Source organism: Ochotona curzoniae, unplaced genomic scaffold (genome assembly GCF_017591425.1).
Source record: "Ochotona curzoniae isolate NIBS_2020 unplaced genomic scaffold, NIBS_Ocur_1.0 contig_883, whole genome shotgun sequence".
Lineage (NCBI taxonomy): Eukaryota > Metazoa > Chordata > Mammalia > Lagomorpha > Ochotonidae > Ochotona > Ochotona curzoniae.
The window spans coordinates 66,100,642-66,124,783 of NW_024466599.1; the positions used below are offsets into that span (position 1 = coordinate 66,100,642).

General features: G+C 37.9%; 1 protein-coding gene across 18 annotated transcripts in view; it reads right to left on the minus strand.

The window, feature by feature from the left end:
- The window catches only part of NRXN1 (neurexin 1), a 1,050,610-nt gene that overhangs the window by 413,886 nt on the left and 612,582 nt on the right, over nt 1–24,142 (minus strand). The window lies entirely within an intron of this gene.

The following is a 24,142-nucleotide window of genomic DNA, read 5'->3' on the forward strand; positions in this document are numbered from 1 at the left end:
AAGTAAAGTGTTTATGCTGATGTGCCAGATTGCTAAGTTTTGGAAACTAATTACCTATCTCATGGATGCAACTAGTTTCTTGGAAGGGTGATCCCTCAGGTGACTCAGCCACCCTGGGTTTCCAGGTATCTAGGGGAAACAATTATCTTTTGAGAACAAATGTGACATGCTTGGGGTTTATCAAAAACTGCATGTATTTCTGGAAAGTTACCATACATTCTTTTATGTGAGAACTGCTAACAATAACTATAAAAGAGCTTACCCAAGGCTCTTATACAGAGGGAATGCCTTCGGATGAAGTATACTGCATACTTGACAAGAAATGCCATCCAGTAACATTTCCAGGCGCTTGGGGAAGCATAAGAGGTCGAGAACATTCAATTTCTAGCGATTTAGAATTAGAGCTTGCCACATCACAATCTCAACCAGTATGTCTCTGTGATGAGCTAGACTTTTTAGTACCAAGCACATCTTTCATGGTCATAAACCAAATGTGAAAAAGTACAGGCTGCTATATACTTTCTCATCTTATTTATCTAACAACGTTTGCTAAATACCTACTTGGCAGCCTGATCCATACCAGGCCATGGACTCTTCCAGAAAGAAACAAACAGAAGTGTGGTTCTGGTTGAGGAAAAATTCCTTAGGTTTTCTGCCTCCTCAACCTGAGTTGGGCCAGCTCTAATTCTCTCTCAAAGTCTGGGCAACAATGACATGTGGTTCATGACCCTTAGAAATTGTCCTGAAGAAGGAATTTAGTCAGCACTGAATGTTCTTGCTTCACCTACCAGTTTCCTACTCAGAGTGTCAAAGCAGCCCTCTGCACATCTCAGACAAGTTTATTGAACAGATGCTTACCACTGTTTTGGCAAAAGTTGTGTATGGAGTTGTTAAGCAGAAAATATTGATCCAAAAAAAAATTCCCTTGTATTTCATATTCTGCCATTCTGCAAGGCAACTATTAACTTTGATGTATACAGGCAATTACCTGAGTTTCAATTGCCCTAACTCTGGGGTACCACATCATGATTAAACGCATACAAGCAACAAGTTCTTGACTTGGGCAGTCAAAACCACTGTAGCATCCAATTGATAGTTACATTGCCTATCCAAAGAATGTCTTTGTCATTGCTTTCTACGCAAACCAAAGGCCTGATAAATACTTTCATGTAAACTTGTTGTTTCTTCTCTGCAAAGGTTGTTCACAAAAATGAAAGCAAAAGTAATCCAGAATCATTTCAGAGTGTCGAGATAGGAGCCAGGATTGTTTAAGTTATTACTCTTCAGCTGCTTATTTAGAATGTTAGCGATAGAATCTTCCACCTTCTGGTTCACTCCCCAGATAGTCACAACCAGTCAGTACTGGGAAAGTTGGGCAATCCTTAACTGTCTTTTCATAAACCATTGTCAGGGATGGTGAGTTGGACATGGAACAGCAGCTGGAAGTTGATCCAGCCCCTCACCGTTATGGCAGAATCACAGGAGGTGGCTCTACCAACTATGCCACAATGCTGATTAAAGCATAGTAGAGCTTATAAAACATATTTGCATTTGGCAGGACATCCTCTTGATTAGAGTCTTATGTGGTTTAGAAAAATTAATAAGAATGAATATAAAATGTTGCATGAAGGGTTGCATAAGCACAGAATGAGAGAAATATAATTTAGTAGTCATTAGTGGAAAAAATAACTCATAGGGGGTGGTGATAACTGAAGAGACAATTAATAAGAAGTAACAGTTTGATATAGCTGTTGAAAAATGTTTTTATAAATTGAATTTTTGCCCAGGCAAAGGACAAAAATTTTAATAATAATCTCCACCAATGGTTTTAACTTTCTATGTGCCCCATTATAAAAAGCCCATTGATAAAATGGGCAAAACAGCTGTATTTATTCTGCAGTGACAGATACTTAGGGATATATTATAGATAGATAGAGTGTTCTATAATATAATATAGAAGACTCTCCCCCCACCTCCCGTCTCTCAAACACTCCAAGAGTTTTCACGAAGAACAAAAGTGGGTTTATTGATTAATTGGCATTCTCACATCAGGAAAGGCCAAAGGGTGGAAAGAGATTAATAAGGAAGCAGACACCAACATTAACATACATATTTATAGAAAGGGAGAGAATGGGTATTTGGAACTAATCTACATTCCCAGAAGGGAATTTCCTATTTATTCCTCTTTACTGGAATCTTACCTTTCGACTTGCCTTTGGATAAAGAAATGCGGGAGTTTGTAAGAAAAAGTTAGCTTTAGGTCTAATAGTCAACCACAAGAACAGGAAGTTGATTCACATACCAGAAGACAAGGGAAGGAGCACAGAGACTATCCTGTGACATATTTGTGTGATCTCATAGGAACTTAAACAAGCCCCAGTTCTAAATAAATATGCTCAAATAATATAACATGTCAGGCTGTTACTTCTATGTCCTGAAAAAACATTGATGCACAGCTACCCTATGTACTTTCAATCTAGAAAAGTAGTCAGTTTTTGATGATCTTTTTGATTTCTGACCATAATATCCCTCCATAACACCCACTGTGGTCTCAACCTCCCACACGACTGAGGCCATCTGGTACCATGAGAGCAAGTGATGCAGAAAAAAAGCTCTGAACCATAACTCCAGGAAAAGTGGAAACTTGTAATGACCAGTACGCTCTCCCAAGGATTTCTGTCAGTCTGGTGCTTCATAAAGAGTATGGATACAAGACACAACTGTAATCTCTCAATTCTGACATAAAGGAGAGAGGGCAAAGGGTCATAATATTGTGGGATGAATGGAACTATTTAGAGACTATAGATGAACTGTCAAATGGAATGTATAAAATAAAATAACGAGTGTGATGGGGCAGGTGGCATAACACATCATCTGCCTGCAGTGCTGGTATCTCATATGGGAACCCATGCATGTCCTGGCTGCTCCACTTTCTGATCTAACTCCTTGTTGATAACCTGCAGAAGTAGCAGAGGACTACCCAAGACTTTGGACCCTTGCCCTCACATGGGAGATCTGGAAGAAGCTTCTGGCTCCTGGCTCTGGATCAGCTCAGCTCTGGCTTTTGGCAGCCATTTGGAGAATGAACCAGCAGTTGGAAGACTCTCTCTCCCCTACCCCTCTCTCTCTGTCTCTCAAAACTGCCTTTCAAATAAAAATAAAAATATTTAGTAAAACAATGACTATAAAATAAAACTATTCCAGTTCCTGAAAGCTTACTTAATTCCTACCTCTTTCATAAAGATTCAATTCATCCACTCACTTCCTCTTTTCTTTACTTGGTGCCTTTCTCTTGATGAGCTTCTAGGTGCTGTGTATTGCTAACCTATTTCTGCAAGTATAGACACTACCTCTCTAACTCTTCTTCAACCTCAGTAGGGCAGGACTGAGGCTCCTTTCAAATGCAGCTGGCTACCCACCTATAGGACTGTCCCATAAAGCCAGCATTTATAGTGGAACTTCAGCCTAGATTTAGGGAATTTCTAAGGATGATTTCGAGAGCCTGCTTTATTAATTAGAGCTCAGGCAATGCTGGCTCTCTTGAGTGTCTGCCAGCCCGAAGACAGGCACAGAGCAAGTGCTTATGGATGTCTGGTGCTGCTTTTATGGCACTGCTTTCTGGCACGACTACACATTGAAGAGACACAGAGACGTTGATTCGCTCAAGGTGCCCTCCCTCTGCCACTCAAGAGTAACTACGAGAAAGGTGATGTCCTTCCCAGGTGAATCTCTGTATCACCTTTCAAATTTGTTTACTCCTACAGCACTAGGAGCTTCCTAGAAAGCACCATGAATAATTATGTACATTTAAGATGATTAGGAGGAAGATGGTGGAGAAGGACAGGAAACCATAGAACGCTGGCACAGAAAACCCTTGGGAAGTTCAGAAGTGTTAATGGAGTTATTGCTTTAACCCTTTGCACTGAATCTCTGCTTTTCTGTTGCTATGAAAAGTACCTCTCTCCCCAAACACACATCTCTGAGTGTACTAAAACAATGTTAGGTGAACTGAAGACAAATCACAAATGATTAACCTATCACACATCTGTCATATGATAGCAAGGAAGTGTTGATCATCATATTTCCTCCTAAAATGAAGTTCAAGGAAGTCACTTCCATTTTGATTTTCACATCTATTCATGTATATGTTTGCATGTCTAATTACTTCACATTGATTCAACTCAGCAATGATCTCTGGCAATTAAGGGCAGTGTTAATGAGCTGTAAAATGAACTCACCCAAGTACCCATGACTTTCAATTGTCTGTTATTACAAAAGACCTTTCTCATCTTCCACTTATTTCCAACTCCCACACAAACCTTCTGCACTTGTATTTTGTTTTTACAAATTCAAAAGCCAAAGTTGGAAACTGCGACTTGAGGACATGTTGCTTATAGCCAAAACCACAGGAAACTGCAATGCGATTGCCTGTATTTTTCAGGCTTTAGTACTTGGAAGTTTGAGAGCCATTTGGTTTTCCATTTCCTTTTGGCTCCACAAAATGTACTTAATAACGATTTCTAACAAAGACATATATTTTATTTTATTAAGAATAGAAAGGTCTCCCTGTATTGAAAATTTTCTAATCACTATGCTTTAATTGTGAAGATAGGGTGACCTAGCTGGATTTGGTGATTTACTCGTGGTTGAAAAGCTAATCAAAAGCGGGTTTCATCCTAGATTTGATGTCCAAGCTTCAATGGGAAAAAGGCGACTCAAAATTTTATAAAAATCCTAAGTGTCCATGTGTTCCTTTTTATGGAGAAAGAATAATTTCATGCATCTCAAAATGGTTAGTGTTCTAACTAACTTGTAAACTATTTCATGTTTATAAAATGTGCTAAAATATTTCAAGGCCAGTTATCCACACTTCCAGCCAAAGGAAGAATCCCTTGGATAACACTAAGGGTGAACAGCATATTGTCTCTACCTGGGCTCCTCGGATAACTGACCACCCATCAGCACTCACATTCTCATGGTTCAAATTCTGACCATTGGAAAACAATGTTCATATTGCTACACTGTCCTTTCTATGCTTCCTCAGTGGTCTAAGTACTTCTCTTTGAAACTACAACATACAAAGACACTTTCACTTGCTCAAAGCATCCTTCAAGTGTTTGAAGAAGACTGTTACATCCCCTTGAATGTATGCTCCAACGGCACAAGGGCCTTGTTGCCTCAATACTCTGGACTTCTTTCTAATCTCAAGATATTTATTGCTGAGAGGAACGCACTTCAGTGTGTCAGCAGTCCTTGAAGAGCATGTAAGCAAAAACTGAAAACATTTCCTGTTGGCTGTCTCCCTGGTCCATGAGCATCTCCTTTTGGGATGTTTTGCCTTTTTTGCTTACAGGTGCTGACCATGTATTTTACGGTCCAATTTGGTTGATCAGAAGCTAATGACTTGTAGAGGTTTTCCATCTATAAAGAATACAGCGAGAAATCAGCATTTGGGTGCACACATTCAATTCTAAATACATTTTCAATGTGAGTAGTAATGATGCTCACACAAGTAACATATTTAAAATTTCTATAAGAGAAACACTATACACTTTTTTTATTTGCATGAAGAAGCCAACACTTTTCCAGAGGTTGAATCATAAGTAAAGACTGGAACCCATCAGATTGATGATAAGAGTAAGGATAAATTAGAATATAAAGGGTATCATTTCACCTCTCAAAAAATGGTCCTCACATTTACTTGATTAAAAAAAAGCTCCAAGAAACATTTTCTTGTCATCTAGACAGCCTACACTTCAGTAATGTAGCAACAATTACACAGATACTTTAAGCTCAGAAAATGAACACAATAAAAAAATCAGCCCTTTCCCTGATCCTGAATTGACTGCTGATGCAAATATTTTCCAAGAACAACTTTTTTTTTTTCCCCGCAAGTACTGTTAGAAGCAGCATTAATCCTACGAAAATCTCACTGATGATGAAAACCCTATGGATAAATACATTTCAGAAACATCGCTTCTGCATCTTCAACTTTATGATTCCCATTGTAAGTTATGTCTTGTAAGCTGCCCAAGTCCCCATTTTTTAAGACATCCAGTAGCATCCTACAACATAATTATTCTTCAGACCTGCTATACCACAATGATTGAATTAACCGCATTTCCGAGAAATCTCTACCTTACAATCCTTTAACAAGTCTGAGGGCATATGACTGAATAGTACAACCCACTCTTCATGACAGGATATTCTGTCTGGCTCCTTATAAGGCAGGAGGAGTTGGCAATTAATTAGGTTAAGACATTACCTTGAATTACCTCAAAACAGGGCAGAAAGTCTGGATTAGAAATTTTTGCTGATACTCCTCTTTCAGTTCCAACAGTTCAATATCCAAATTACTCCCTCACCTCATCCCCTTACTTGTAAGATGTTGTAGGAATGATCTTGCAGATTCCAACATACAAACAAATCACACATGCACTTAAAGCTCACAGTAGGTGTTTTTTTTTATTTATTTACTTAAAGAGCTGAATGACAGACAGGGAGGTTGGGAGCAGAAAGTTTTTCACATCTCTGGTTCACTCAAAAAAGCTTGTAAAAGCCAGAGCAGTTTTAGGCCAAAGCCAGGAGTCAGGCGCCAGCATTGTGGCAGAGCAGGGGACGCCACTGTCTTTGAGCTCCTGCTGTTTCACTTCCAATCCAGCTCCCTACTAAGGATCTGGGAAAGCTCCCTGCTGAGGATCTGGGAAGTTTGTATAACAAGTATTTGGGTGCTGGCTCCTGACTCCTGGCTTCAGCATGACACAACCCATGTCCTGCTACTGTGGTCATCTGGGGAGTGAACCAATAGCCAGATAATCTCTCTCTGTGTGTATGTGTGTGTCTCCCCTTTTTATAGCTCGTTCAAATACATACATATGTGTCACACAATATAAAAATAATATATATAAAATCTTAATGGCTGGAGCCAAGAATTTCATCCCTATGTTCCATGCGGGTTTCAGGAATCCAAGTCACTGGGCCATTATTTGCTGACTCCAAGGAAGGTTCAAAGCAGAGATGCCAGGAACCCAACTGGAGCTCCAATATGGGATGCTGGAGTCCCACCGACAGAGTCTTAACTTACTGCACCAAGGGCTATCCCAGAGTCCTTACGGTATAAGCATTCATACTGAAATATGCTAAGGAGAGTGGGGAAATGTCATATGATTCCTCAAAATAATCTAAATCAAGGACAGGTATGAAAATGGTTAGGATTCTAGAAAAATCCTTACTGGCTTATGAAATAAATGTTAGAATTGGGTAATGAATTGATGTGCATCCCCTTTACTTTCTTGTTCTTTTCCTTTGTGTATGAATGATATATACTGTGGTTAAACTTAAATAACAACGAAGCATCAAAATTCTACACAGGACTTTCAATTCGCATACATAAACTCAGACATAAGTTGATGAGTGGGCAACATTTTTACGACATTGTCAAAATATTTGCTATCATACCTAATAGATTTTGCTTGAGTTACTATTATAAACTATCACTCAAACACACAGGATTCCCAGTCACATTCTCTGTCTGGTTGAGTGACTGACCTTATTTGACTAAGGACAAATTATTAAAATCATCATATTGTAACTACTAATTGTATGATACACTGAATTGATGAATTTTAATAGTCACTATTTGTTATGGAAGGGAGAATTAGATTCAGTATTTTAAAGTCACATTTTAAATTCACATGTGTGGAACTGTAAATAATTTTAGTTTGAATCCTAGTAAATGCAACAAGTTTTTGTAAGCGCCTCCTGAGTTTAAGAGGCTTGCTTTTGACAGATTTTTTTAAAGTTATGGAATGCAGCCATCAGCAATCTGTGGAGAAATGAAATGCTGCAAGCCTGTTTTTATGCAGCTGGGATCAAGTAACTAAATGGATCAAAAGAAATAATTTCTTTGAAGAGGTGGCTGTTGACACCCGTGCCCTAAAAATAAGTGCAATTTTGTGCATACAGAAACGTGTTTACATCTCAGTGCATGTAACTATGGATATATTTTCCATATATACACATGCACTTAAAATATGTTGGATGGCATTCTGAAAATATTTTAATAAGCTTAAGGTTCACATTACTAATATTAGGACAATTCATGCTATCACTTGGATAACTGATATAGTTAGGACAAATATATCTTCCAGGCGTAGCTTACCAGGTTAATCACCAAAACAACGACTACTCTTCAACAACCAAATCTTTGTGTAAAATTACAGTCAAGAGCATTCTAAATGTATTTTGTTTGATTTTCAGATTTAATTTAATACCTAGTTATTGTTAACCATAATTTTACAGATTAAGAAGGCAATTCTTTGAATTTTAAGTGTAATTGGCATAGGTTATGGAGCTAATACATCTGTACATTAGAATCTAATCACCTTGGGCCTGGCACCGTGGCCTAGTGGCTAAAGTCCTCGCCTTGACTGCGCCAGGATACCATATGGGCGCCGGTTATAATTCCGGCAGCTCCATTTCCCTTCCAGCTCCCTGTCTGTGGCCTGGGAAAGCAGTCGAGGACAGCCCAAAGCCTTGGGACCCTGCACCCACGTGGGAGATGCAGAGGAAGAGGTTCCTGGCTCTTGGCTTCGGATCAGCGCAGCATTGGCCGTTGCGCTCACTTGGGGAGTGAATCATCGGACGGAAGATCTTCTTCTCTGTCTCTCCTCTTTTCTGTATATCTGACTTTGTAATAAAAATAAATAAATCTTAAAAAAAAAAAGGAATCTAATCACCAAATTATATGCTACTGGTTTCTGTACATGGATTCTTACCTACAGAAAGATGTCACAAAAGAATGTCTTTTCAAATCTCTTTGTATGTGAAAGTAAACTTTCTGACTGAAAATGTGGTAAGTAAAAGACAATTGAAATAAAACAAAGCACGCTGAAAACTATGGAGTTCAAGTGAATGAAAATGCCAAGATATCGAAGTAAAAGTATGAAATCATATACATTTTTTTCTATCACAGCAAAAAAGTCAAAAAATGAAAAATTCAGAGAGAGCACTACAAGATACAAGAAGAATGGTTAGAATCTAGGTGCACAAATGTACATTGTTTTAAGAAATCCTCTTTAGATTCAGAAGTGAAAAATGCATACAATTCATTTACAGATAATGATAAATACATAAAATGCTTGAAATAGAATTGTGCAGCTTTAGCTCAAGAAGACACCGTGTTATCCAGATGAGTTACACTCTGGTTCAACGAGAAGCTCTGCTCCACACTGCACGGAGGATTTTAGTTTGGAAAGCATTACACAAAAAACAAATAATATGAGAGGCTGGTGCCGTAGCACAGAAGCCAAAGCCTCTGACTTTGGTGCTGGCATCCCATATAGCCACATATTTGTATTGACTGCTCCACTTTCAATCTGGTTCCCTGCTTACTTGCTAGGAAAGTAGTGGAGGATGACTCAAATCTGTGGAGCCCTGCTCCCATGTGGAAAAGCCGGACGAAGCTCCTGACTTCAGATAGATCATCCCAAGGCTTTGAGGCCCTCTGGGGAGTGAACTAGCAGACAGAAGGTCTTTTTCCCTCTGTGAATATGCCTTTCAGATAAAAAAAAAAGAAAAAAGAAAAGTAATAACATGACTAAAATTACCCTGAGTATCATCTATGGTTAATATAAGAAGTGCAAGCTAGAAAAAAGTTTTTATGGTAACAGCAATATATTAATAACATATTGTGAAATTGAACATTAATTAAATGCATGTATTAATAAAAATGTATACATATAAATTAAACACCTTAATGTGAGTGGGATCTCGTCAATGACTCACAGGTCATATAATAGCACTGTTTGCTTTAAGAAGGTATGTATCTCTACTTCCAAATCGAATATGGACTCCCAATCAGACTCTTAAGTATATCATGACAACAGGATGCTGGACTCTGCAACAGTCCATACCTATAATGTCAGGGTACACTTAATAGCAGAATGATGGACTTACGATTATGAAGGACTATATTGTTGTAATAATACAGGGGAAATCAGCGAGGGAGGATAGGAGGGAATTTTGGAGAGGGGAAAGGAAATCCCAGAGTTTATGTCTCATGAAACAACACAATAAATACATTGAAAAAAGACCATCTTTTTATTTAATTTAAACTTTTGAATCAGCTCCTTGATAATGGCCTAGGCAAAACAGGGGAAAATGGTCAACTGTTTATCCATTGTCACTCCCATGAGTGACCCAGCAGAGGCTCCTGGGGGAAGTGAGCCAAGGGATGGAGGATTCTCTGCAATCTTCTCGACCTAAAGATACGGAGGGAATGACCTAAGAGGTTCTTTTTGTGACTCTCAAAAATTCTTACAACCTCTCTGGAATTTGATTCTTACATCCCTAAAGTGGAAAGTTGCTAAACTCCACATGGTTTTCTAAAAAACAAGGTGAATTAATAGCAGATTAAAATAGTGTTAATTTTTCTCTTGGTTATCACAAGTCCAGTTTTTGTTCCATCATTTTCTGACATAATTCATTGCCACTACATATGTAGGAGATGTGTAAGTGAATAAGTGGTAAGACAAAAAACAAACAAGCAAAGAATCCACATATATTTTACAAAAGCTCACTGGTAAGGGAAGAGCAGAGTGAATCTGAATCTAATTCCAAACAATAAGAATTTGAAAAAAGAAGGATTGCAACTCTGCAAGGTATGGTTTGTCTTTTGGAGAAAGGTAAGCAACACACAGCAGTCAGCACTCCTCCATGGGAAAAAAAAGTTTAAGCTGAATGACTGAATCATTACGTGTTCTGAATTTAGGTCTCTGCCAAGGGACAGAGAATGCTGTTTCCCAATCTCTTAAAATCAAGCTTGGGAATACAAATGACAAAGAACACAGAATCACACATTATAGGTTACTGATTTTGTGGTAAGCTGCACAAGCCATGAAAATATGCATTTGGCAATAATTCTACTACCAAAAAGAACAGACAGCAGACTAATAACTAACCCTTCTTTTAGGGGATGCTCTTGACGTCTAGGCTGTTAACCCTGAATGCAGTGATTTGGGCTCTTGACAAAAGGTGAACGTAAGAGAGAGAAAACACACTGATAAATATAGATGGTTCATTCATAATTACATGATCCCAAAATTAAGCAGTTTATTCTAAAAGGTGATGATAAATTTGAAATCTGTGGAAAAAAAATTCAAGACCAAACCAGGTAAGTATAAGAAAAAAACTTTTGCCGATTTGTAGCCAGACTAAGTTATTTCCAAAGAAGGCAAGCTTACCTCACAAACTCACTGCTGCCAGAACTCTTTGATTGAGAATTTAAAAATGCCTTGTGGAATCATTTACTTAATGTAAATAACCCTAGATTTTTTTAGAGATTGCTGGCACTGCCTGTTCATTGGTATAGTCCCATGACTTGGTGGACTTTCATGAAGTGTGTATCAGGACATTTTAGCTAAATGAAGCAATGTCCATAATGTAATCATGAAGAAAAGAGGAGGAAAAAGGGGGGAAAAAACTATGAAAAGACAGACAGCTATACTTCTCAAAGGAGACAGAAGAGATGAACAGAGACCAGCTAAGATGGCATTCAAACTCATCTTTGTTTCATACAGGTCAATTTTCTGAGCACATTCACTTTCTATACCTAACACACCCATACTTTCCTAGGAATTTTGTAGAGAACAGCTGGAAAGACAAGAGGATGGAAAATTGAACATTAGAGAGAGACTGACAGGGAATAATAACAGCAAAACAGACAAACGCTACAGTGTGTGACTGTACAGGCGAAGATTTTCAACCTCCCTGAGAATCATCTAGCTTGCAGGTAGGCTATTGATTGCTAGGCAGAGCACCACGGCTATAAAACAGACCACTGAGCTAGGCAATAAAAAGGAGAGAGAGAAGAAGAGGTCTAATGTCTTGTTTATGTCCCATTTACAGCATCTTTGAGATGCTATGCAGTCCCACAGCTGGCTTTAGTTCATACGCTTTTTTGATTAAGGCAATATATACCAGAACAATCTAATATTAATGTGTGATTTAGAAAAAAAATTAGGGGAGTATGGAAACAAACAATAACAGGATAAAAGACTTTCTTAATCCCATTTTAAATGCACACTTTATTATAAGTCCCTAAAACATTTATAACTCATTTTAAACACCCAATTCTAAACTATTGTGTTTAGTAACACTAATCCTTGTTTATAGCCTAACCCTTTGAGAATAAGATGATGTTTCCAGCAAATGGTAGTAGCAAGTTTTATTAAAACAATTCTGATTACAGATTTACAAAAACCTTAAATGAAAACATGAAAATGACTAGGATAATATCCAATAAGAAAAAAAAAAGCTTTAATTAAAACAAAATGTAAAGCTTGACTCACAAATCCTCTCTGAAGATAGCATAAAATTTTGAAAATTAACCTCTTCTTAAGATTTTAACCGCTATTTCCAATGCTAACCACTGATTTTGTGCTTTGTAATTTTGCCACTGTGAAACCCAGAAAGCCTACAGAGGATAGGTAGTGCGTTCAAATTTACTAAAGCACACAGCTTTCCACTTTGTAGGGAAACGACTGGTTATGTACTTTTCAAGAAAATTGTTTTCCTTCAGGAGTGTCCATTTTAAATCTGCCTGAAATACTGAATAAAGTATCATAACTTTCCTAACTGTCTGATGAGCCAAAATTTTGTCTGCCACTGTTTCCAAGGAGCCATTGTTTTGGAAATGCTTTGACCAATAATGGTGGAGTGGTTAAGAAATTTGGAAGACCAACATAGTTCCAGATGAGTCATTTGCTATCTGTCTGAGCCCATTTTTTGATCAATAATCGGGGGGGGGGGGAACCCACACTAGAGACTGTATGAGAATTGAATAATGTACCTTGTGTGATGCGGTAGCACCAAGCCTGAAATATAATGTGCATGCAATACAGGACAGCAATTTGTAACTATAATAAGTGATTGCTAGTATAAATAATAAAAGCCACACATTACAACGCAGCTTTTTATCATCACAAAGCTGGACGTCTATCTCAGTTCTAAGAAAGGCCATTTTCTACCTGCTCTCTTCTCTGAATTTCTACCTATGCCATACTATCATCAAAAATAAATATTTCTTGTAAGCTAATAAACATACAGTATTCATTAAGCTCTCCAAAGGATATAGCCAGAATCAATCATTCTCTTATGCAGGTCAGAACCAGATCCTGTACTTCCTCACCATGGCAGTAATGTCCTATATTGTGATGATTTATATCTGACTTATTTAGAGCATTATATAGTGAGTGTTCATAGATAGGCCCTGCTGTATATCCTCAGCATTTCTTACTTGATATGCTCAACTTGAAGAGATACATTATGGGCATTAAAACAAATGCCCAGAATAAAACAAGCTTAACATGCTAAGAAGGAAAAAAAAAATGTGAATGAAATGGATTGAAGGCAAAGTAATAGTCTATCACCAATATATTGTTCTGGGCTAGTTCAAAAAAGCTTGTATATGAAGAAGTAGGTTGCAAGAAAAAGGGGAGAAGGAAACTCTTTTTTTTTTGTTAAAGATTTATTTTTATTATTATTATTTTTTATTGTAGGCCGATCCTATGCCGATCCGAAGCCAGAAGCCTCTTCTGGGTCTCCCACGCGGGCGCAGGGTCCCAAAGCTTTGGTCTGTCTTCGACTGCTCTCCCGGGCCACAGGCAGGGAGCTGGGTAGGAAGTGGGGCTGCTGGGATAGAACCGGCGCCCATATGGGATCCTGGGCGTGCAAGACGAGGACCTTAACCACTGCGCCACCGCGCCGGGCCCAGAGAAGGAAACTCTTGAAGGATGAATTACCAAAGAGTATTCTTGTTGAAGAACACCATCATTCACTGGTCTCAGAACATACTTCTTTTGTAAAGAAACTGACAAGTATGGCTTGGCATGGTAGCCTGGCAGCTGAAGGCCTCACGTTGCACACCCAGGATCCCATTTGGATACCAGTTTGTATCCCAGCTGTTCCATTTCCTTTCCAGCTCCCTAATTGTGACCTGGGAAAGCAGTAGAGGATGGCCCAATGCTTTGGGACCCTGCAGCCATGTGAAAGAAGCTCCTGATTCCTGGCTTCAGATTTGCTCAGCTGCAGCTACTGTGCCTACTTGGGGAGTGAACCAGCAGATGGAAGATCTTCCTCTCTGTCTCTTCACTCTGTAAATCTGCCTTTCCAATAAAAATAAGTAAATCTTATTTAGAAACTGACAAGTAGAAATTCAAATTCAGTAGAGGATTCAAAGAGGATTCAAGCTTTTAAGCAAGAGAAAAGTCTTCCTTGACTGTGGAAAAGAAGCTAGAGTAATTCAGAATGGCATTCAAGAGAACCATGCTCAGTGAAAGAAACTAGTTCCAGATACTAGTTTTGAATGAAGGAGGAGTCAAACTTGCTCCAAAAGCAGAAGTGGCCTCCGTGATCTTAATCAACTAGTGAATTTGTTGAAGTGTAAGTCAACTGATCATGTGGACTTTACTAAGTTGTATGCTCAGAGTTTTTAAGCTCTGGAGTAATGGGTATGTCCAGTAGGAAAAGCTGAACAGATTTAAGCTAGTGCAAGATCCTATGAAACCAAGCAGGACTTGCTAAATACCAGGCAGAGATGTCACTTAGTTTACCAGCCCACATTGTATCTTACATGGATTCTGAAAAGGAGATTCTGCAGGTCCTAAAGGAGCCATGGAAATCAGCTAAAGCTTAGAGTCTGTGGAGACAACAAGAACTGGAGTCAGTGCCTAAAAAGGGGGACAGCTGGGATTTGTCACAGGCTACAGTGTAAGAAGATCGATCTAGCCTTTTGATTAGGCAGAACGCAGAGTGGTTAAATCTCTAACCAGGATTCAGAGATCATCAAAATGCTCTTGTAACTCATACTTCAATGAAGATAAGAAACCATTCTCACTAGCACAATGCCTTACATTTGGTAGACAGTGCTTTCTTGCTCAATTAGTATGTTGTTACTCTGTTACTTCCTCATTTTATTTGCTTGTCTCTAAATACTTAATAATTTTTACTTTTGAAATAAAAATTTTATGATTTTGGGCCACCAGATCATAAATAACAATACCAGTTAGGTATTGTCTATCTTTGACAATCTATCATGAGCATTACGCAACACTAGTTGTGAATGCCAGGTGATATAGCAGGTGAATAATATATGTGTGAATGCTACAAACACAAAAACTATAGGAAAATGAGGAAGAAACTACTTTTCTGGGCATTATCTTTTTTTTGTTTTATTTTGTTTTGCTTTTTGAATGTTTACTAAGTGTTTCATGCAGCACCCCGGATCTATAGCCTATGGCTGGGAATGTCCTCCTAGACTGCCACCATTTCTCCTTAAGCATTGAAATATCATCAAAGTCCAATACAGAAAGCTGACCTGCACGAACCCATCTGAGGCTCTCTTTGGGTGGATCAGGTCTGATCCACATCTGGATGAAAAAAACTGAAGAGGGAGGACAGACCAACTGAGGAAGCCAGATGTCTCTGAATCTTTATTCTAACGGAAAGTGATGGATGGCCTTTACCGGTAATGACCCAAAAGGCCAGCCAATTTTCGGAAATCTTTCCTTTAGGAAGCCTTTTAGAGCTGCATTAGGCTGGTTCTACTGCTTTTTTTTTTTTTTTTCTTGCACTGGATCCATCTAACATTTACCCCCTTGGCACTACAGGCATTTGTGTTTCCTTGCTTTTGCTCAGAATTGTTCCCACTGATATATATGTTCTTGGTCACAACAAGCTGAGGGTATGCACTCTTTTTATTTGATTGTTTCAGGGTTGATCAGGTTGTGAAATGAACATATGAAGATGAATTGAATCCTGAGTTTCTGTGATGATCTCAGTCTATTTAGGATAAAAGTGTGATCTTAATTGATCAGTCAGTGTTGACTTGTCTTGAAAGATGTCCAGGAGTGTGCCTGGGACCCACAAATCACCCAGCCTGTTTGTTTTCTATTATGATTCATCGCCACCAGTTATCACAAGGTGAATAATAACACAGGGAAAAGCAAGCCAACGAGAAATAGCTGCTACTGCTGAGAGGCTATGTCAAACGGCCTAGGATTCCCCAGGGTGAAACCAAATGAGATGTTGAGTATTTTTTTCAATTGTGCATTGGGTGCACTTCTAACAAGTTTCCCATTTCTCTCTCAGAGTGAATAAATGAGGAAAGAACTGTTTCAAGAGTGGAAGAAAATGGGTTCTCGAACTTCTTAAAGATCACCTATCCTATGCATTGGACTGATCTCGGGCAGTGTTTGTTTTGTTGACTGTAAAATCTGAACTCTTGAGCTAAATGAAGTCTGAAGGGTTCTTTTAGCACTAGCAGTTAATGTTGCCATGATCCTCACTGATCACATTCCCTGGCAGTGTCTCACCACTGGAGAAACTACTGCACAAAAGAAGAGTTGGGAGACGGCAGCTTATCCTCCATCCTGAAGGCTTTTCTGTAAGGGCTGATTGAACGTGAGCCCGCTTGCAAATGCTGTACTTGCTTAGACCACTGCCCTTTGCCAGATTTTGCAGATATAAAGGGAGAGACAGACCCATCCCATGTAGTTTTTATTACACATGAAGTGATCATTTGGCATTAAACAGCTTACTGTTTCTATCTTTTGCCGCAAAGTAAACATGTCCCTGATAAAAAACTGAAAAAAAAAATCATCAGTAAACTTTCTTCTACCCAATAGCATTAACAAAATTAAGGTGGCTAAAAAAAAAATGCCCTTTCCATATGCATTATGCAGAGCACAGTTTACAGGGTCTGTTGTCTTCTTTTCTAATGAAATTTTCAGATTTGTGTATCCATCACCATTCACAGACAATCCTCAACTCCCAGAGAGACTTGGAAGCCCCACTTGCTGTGGCTTATCCTGTTATTGCTTTCTTTAATTTCAAGACTTTCACACTATTTCCACTCCCTCCCCCCCTTAACACCTTTCAATAACTTATTATTGATACATACTGGCGCCACACACAATCCTGTCTGTTTTGTGTCTCTTTCTCCACCTACACACACAGACCCGTTCCCTTTGATTCCCCAGGTTTGTCCCAGCTGCTCTTCAAATTTGTTCACCCACTCAGCTCTTGGCAACCTCTACATCAATGTCCCTTAATTTTGGAACAGTCTTCCAATCAATGTGTTTTGAGCCACCTCCTAACTTTAAAAGGAAATAAAATTCTTCAAACTCCATCTGCTTAGAGAAACCATCTAGTTTCAATGATCACAGCTCTCACTGTTTCAAAAATTCTTCCAATACTTTGAAAATCACTAATGCTATTTTGCACACATAATCAGTAAACACCTCCTAGCTTAATCTAAATCACTCCAAGGAATATCCAAAAAGGAAGTCTTCAATTTCCCTGTAGTTTTCTCACTTAAACATGAGGTGTTTTACTGCTGAACCTCAAGAAATGAATCTCCACAGCAGCCCCAAGCATCAGTACAAGAAAGAAACAGTGTTGGCAACTTTCTAGGCATTTCAGAGACCACACACTGTTCCTGCACACACAGTTAACAATTTAATCCCCTTCTTTCAGCATTAAATCTCCTCATGTCAGGCTCTAATAAACCAAATATTCTATAGACCACGGCATTGTTATCTAACTTAAATGACTTCCTTAATTCAGTACTGCTAGAAGGCATTTGAAAGTGGCAACTCCCCGAAGCCTGAGTGAGTTCTACATTAAGCTAATGAAACTCATGTATTCATGCTACCCGACCACGTCGAAGGTGTGTGGCTTGCACCTCAAACCAGCACTGTCAGTGAGTAAACTAGGAGTGGCAGTGTGCCGTTTTCGTGTTTCTTTCTCAAAGCTACACATTAGCGCCATTTTGAATTCTGCCATGCCTGATTCCCTTTCCAGGAACTTCTCCAAGCTCTTTCTCACACTGCCTGGGAGCTGCCTTTCCTGCATCTCAGTGATAACACCAACAACCCACAGGATTATTTCCCATTCAGTGCCACAATTTAAAGTTTTGATTAAAATGATAGAAGCCATGCCTCTAAACTTACAAAAATGACTTCAAAATTGAAGCATTAACATTATAAGAATTGAGAAGATAAAATTATTATTAAAATTCTGTAAATAAACTTTCTCAAAACACATATAAATAAAGGGTAATATAAATATATCAAAGTAAAATATGGGTGATATTTTGTCATTATAAGTAGTAACTAAATTCACACAACATTTATGTACCGATATATGTGTCTATTTAGTAGTTTTCCTATCCATGAGGCTATGTCCAAGACATTTAGTGCATAACAAAGTCAATGATACACGAAGCCCTCTAATTGGAGGGCTTTTTAATTTTAACTAAGTATTATGGCCATAACTCCTGCAATTTAAGGTACAATAGCATAAGCAGCACAAACTCCTTCCTATCAAAAGTTTCAGCATCCTCAGGGTATGGTTTTTTTTTTTTTTTGCTTTTCCTTAAGCTGAGCATTTCCACTTTCCCTTTAAAAGAAGCATATATAGTCTCCTTTTTATCATATCCAAATTGTCAGACTCATTATTCTTGTGTCTTAGGTCCATATTATGCAAAATAAGCCTTAACTGAATCAGGAAAAGTAATATCAACGACTCCAGAGTCAAGTTGGTACCTGGGGTAGTTACTAAGGACATAGCAACTGGGTAGCAGGTACAGCATAGATAGAGTAGACAAAGAAGTGACTCGTGTCCTCAGAAGGATTGAGCTAGACAGTACAATTTTCATAACAGCTACTCAGAAGCACACAGAATGTAAAATTTGTAAATTGATTATTTCTGAAAATTTCCGTTGAATCTTTATGGGCTATCGTCAATTGCTAAACAGGGGAAGTAAAACTGTAGATAAGGAAGGAATATTTCACAGCTATGAATACATAAATATTGAGCATCGGTCTATAAATAAAATCTTTCTGTATTTTCCAATATCAAATTAAACATGATATATAGTACTTTGATAAAAAATGTTATTTTAAAAACATCCGTTATGCTTGAAATACATACTCCCAAAATTAAAGATACTAACAGTGGTCAATGTCTATAAATTATTTGACAGAGATACACTTTAAAATCTTTCCACTTGATATTTAAAATATAATATCTATAACTGTAAAATATTGGAAAAATCGGACCTAATTGTTCCACAAGTCCAACGGCATTAGCTATTTTAATTTAAAAAGCTGAGCATTCACACAAAGTAATTTTGGCTAATGAATGTTGATGATAGATACAGGGTATATAGTTGCTTTTATATCAAGATCAAACTGAAAGAGCCCAAATCAAAGTAAGGTTATGGATTAATATGATTAATATAAACACGTATGCTCAACAGTCAAAGAGCCTCCAACTACAAGTGCTGAAGCAGAGAAAGAGGCAAATTGGCAGGGAGCTCCTGATAAAACCTCACATGTGGTTCTTATGTTTCCTGGTCATTTTAATTATGTATGATTTTAAGCTTCAGTGAAAATGGGAATGACAAGTACTGGTTTCTTCTGAGTTGGACATATATCCTCTAATGATGGGCTGAGATGTGTATAGTGAAGAATACTGGCTTGGTGGAAGAAATAGTGGATTCCAGCAGTAATGTGGAGTATGGTTTAAATAGTAGTAATGTGGAGTAAGAAATTAGAGTTAAGCTCTAATTTCTTTGTTTGCTTATATTTGATGCTAAACCCCCAGGGGTTTGGCAAGAAATTAGATGCTCTATGTGCACATTTGCAGCTGTTCATCACACAATGCCACATGAGAGCTATCATTGCTTTCAGTTTCTAATTGACAAAATTGAAGCCTAGTTGTCTGGCAGATAAGACCTCGAGTTCCTTCTAGAATTAGTATTTATTGATTTACTTTAAAGGGAATAGTTACACTCATTTTCAGTTGCCAAACCAAGCAGATAGAATCTGATTCATTCAAAAGTTATTCACATTTCCCATGAAAATGGAATATATAAGAGACACAAATATATAACTTACCTATTGTTGCTAATAAAATGACAGACATTTATATGAGGAATAAAAAGATTGTAGAAATTCTGGACAATTCTATCAATCAGAGCTAAAGCAATCTCCTTGATATTTTCCCACATATTTAAAAAATATATCCAATTAGAATGGATTTCAGGAGGGAAAAGAATGTGATAAGAGATATAAAACAAATTATCTGAAGAAAGAAAATCCATTTCTAATTGATTGGTACCAAATGAATTTTTTTGCTTTCTCACTAAGACACTGTTCCAAGGGACCTCGGTCCCAAGCACTTCAGGGAAGGGTGAACAGACCTAATAGCAGTTTGTTTCATTACATCTTCTTAACAACACAAGAACATGCTGTCCTTTAAAAATGCATAACTTTTTAACCTTTGCATTTTCTGTTTACTCAAGCCTATATAAACTTCTGCTAAGGTAAGAGAAATGAATGTCAAGTTCAGCTCAATTCAATGAGTTGTGCTAAAGGCTAAAATTACAGGAACAGCATGAAGACATAATTGACAGCTGAAGTACATGGTCCTATGAAGTTTCTCTTCAGGGAATCTGGGGTTGCTCTTAATGGTGTGCTCAAAAAAAAAATAAAGGTCCTGTTAATTTTCAAGATATTTTTAAACACTCAATTACTTTTAAAACAATCAACACCATTGTGAACTCCCAGGAGTCTCTGAATTAAGCAATGAATACCTCTGTTTCATAACATTTTACAAAACATTTACAGTGGACAACAAATATCAAATCCACTAGGAGCCTGGATAATGCAACATAAACCCTGAAAAAACGAGACTAAATATAATTATCCACAATTCTGTAATAGGTCTTAAAGGAATCAAATGAAAGAGTAGTCCATAGTTTTATCTTCCATGTGCCATTTCTGGTCAAACTGACCTCTGAAGATTAAAGATGCATACCGAATAAACCTTTGACGAATCAATCATGGAAGACAGAAAGATTAAATGTTTTGACCTGTACAGTAGTTTGATTGTGTCTCTCAAGTTTATGGAAAGTGTACAATGCAGCAGTGTTGAAAGAGCCCTCATAAATGGGTTGAAGCCGTCATGGAATCAGGCGAGTTACCCTGGGAATTCCTGATGAAGAGGCACTTCAGCCCCCTGATCCCCTCCTTCCTGCTCTGCCTGCACATGCATGTTCACGTGCTCCTGCGTTTTGGCCTTCTATCATATGACTGTACAGCCAGAAGCACAGAGAGAGGCTCTCGGCATGGGACTGTTCAGTTTCCAGGACTCTGAATTACCCAGTATCAATTATTTGTTACAGCAATACTACACAGATTAAAACAATCTGATTTTCAGTTATATCATTCATAACACAATGATATAAAATAGATTAACCATGAAAACCATATTAGAATTGCTTCAGTTGCACAAAACTGAATCACCCTATTCATATGTATGCATTAAACATAATTCATCTATAATTCGACTTAATTACAACAATTACCAAACATGACTCCATTTTAATCTTTTCGATGATCTAGAAATCAACCTTCTGTGAAGGACGTGCCCCCTGCTCTGGCAATATGTTATGTTATGCTATGTCATGTTATGTTATGTTATGTCATGTTATGTTATGTATGTTATGTTACATCGATGTCCTCAGCAATTGCAAAGGCTACACTTTTCTGCCCAATCTACAGAGTTTGCCTTTTCTGAATCTTGAAAGCGAAAATATCTTCCTGAAATGTTCCCTCTCAGAGAGCTGGCAGAATCTTTGACATCTGGCTTCTGGCAGAAGGAGATTCTCTAAGGACTGCTGTTGTTTTGGGTTTATAATTTTATGCCCCTTCAGTTCCACTCAATTATATTGAAGTTTGAGATATTTGTTGAAACCCATCCTGATAGTCTGAGAATGGGAGAGTATTCTTCCCTTACCACTTTCCAAAGGCAACTTTCAATCATTCTTTTATACTTCCAATTATTTGGAACCATCTCATTGGGTGCCTCCCACTCATAAGGGTTCTGTGACGGACTCCATGATTACATTAGGAAAGAAAAAAGCTTTGGTGCTTTGGGAAAACTACAGAGTGCTTAGTTATATGCACAACACACTAAACAACAACAACAAAAGTCGATCTTCGTGGCTACAAGACTTTCCTAGAAACACAGTAACTCACATTTTAAGAAGAAGGACATAGTTTCATATTTGTTGTCTGGACAAAACTCAGATTCAAGAAATATATAGTGGGCCCTCTGAAAATTCATGGAAAATGAACACTGTGAGTAAAACCACCAATGGATTTTCTTTTATATTCAGCTATTTTGAGGTAACAAATGTTAAAATCTGTTTGTGGCTTATTCATAGTGTCCATTGTCCCATTTTCAGAAATTTTTGAAGCCCTCTCATATATACAGATAAACACACATATAGTGTCAGTGATGTTTAATGTTCTCCCTAAAATATGCTATAAAAGGCGAACACTTTAGTCAAATGACAATTTCACGAGGTTTGAGTGACAGAACACAAGTTGGGCATTGAGTTCTTTTAAAATAACATACATCAAAGTATAAAGTATTCATCATAAAGCCAGCAGCATTAGTTTTTTCTCATCTCTTGAGTAGACTCAAGTGTACAAATTTATAACACTGACTCTTTCTCTTCCCCTTCTTTTCCCAGCTATTTCCACTAGTTTTCAAATTTCAGAAGCCTCTAAAAGATTGTTTTTAGTTCTGAGACTAGACAAGGTTCTCCCTATTACGCCCTCCTCTTTCTTGAAACAAATCCTAGAATTTCAACCTGACAAAATGCCAATTAAGTGTCAATAGCCATATTCCACACTTAAATATAATATCACAAAGCAGGTGACTTGCCTGCCTTCATCCCGACAATGGACTTATGAGAGCCACTGCAACAGTTTTACACGCTCTACTCATAATGCTGAAAAAGTCACCAAATTAGCCCAACTTCCAGGGCAGAACTTCATACTGAAATGGAATTTTAAATTCCTCATTCCTTGTTGGGTTTCTTCATTGCTAATTGGGAAGCCTGGTAACATATTTTATCAGAGTGTTAATTTGAGTCCCAATGACTCTGTTTCCTAGCCAGCTTCCTGCACTTGCATAGCAACAGATGATAGCACCAGTACTTGAGTTCTTTACACTCACATGGCAGAGTTAAACGGAATCCATGGCTCCCAGCTGCACTCTACCCCAGTCCCAGTTTTTGTAGCCAACAAGGGAGTGAGTGATCCAGAAAATGAAAAATCCACACCCCAAATCAGCATCACTTAGCCTTTTAAGTATAATTAATTAATTAATTAACACATACAGCATGGCTGGTTATACTTTATGACATTATTTTCTTGAAAATTCTAAGTTGACAAATTAAGATTTAATACTGTTGTGCCAAACTCCTATTTAGATACATTAATGACAGGTTAGCTAATTAGATATCTACTTCTTACAACAAGTTGACAGTAATTACCACCCTCTCTATGCTTTTTGTTCATAAATAGTAGTGGTGGAGTGTGTGGAAAATCAAGTCACTAGAACACATTCTTTTGCTACAAATGGTCCCTAGTGTGTTTCCCATTGCAGTTTTCTGCTAAGGTGCACTCTGGAAAGCAATGAGTGATGGGACAAATACTTTGCTCTCCGACACCCAGATGGGATTCCCAGATTCATCCCCTAGATCCTAGCCTCATGACAAATTCCTCCCCAGTTGCTAAAGACATTTGGGGAAGTGAACTATATAGAAGATCTCTCTAACTCGCTTCATCATTATCTCAAATAAAAATGAAAACAAACTTTAAAAAAAAAACATTGAAAATGATATTTGTCCTTTCGGGATTTACTTGTTTCACTGAGCATATGCTCTCTGACACAAGGGGACCTTCACGCAAAACACAGGATCAAGAGCGTTCAATGCTGTGCTTGCTGCATCTCGGGGGGTGTGATACTTTCGTGTTTTTCTTTTCATTCATTAATTTTTTTTTGTTTTTCTTATTAATTTCCTCCCTGAATCATAGGTCACAGAATACCATCGTTCGCTTCAGGGAGGTTTTCGATTCTTTCATTTCTTCAGCAATACATTGGTCATTCAGTAGCACACTATTTAATCTCATGTTGTTGCAAATTTTCTTTTTTTCTCCTTGTTGCTGATTTTCTTTTATGGCTATCCATCTAGGGGGATGTATAATAATTGTGTGGTACA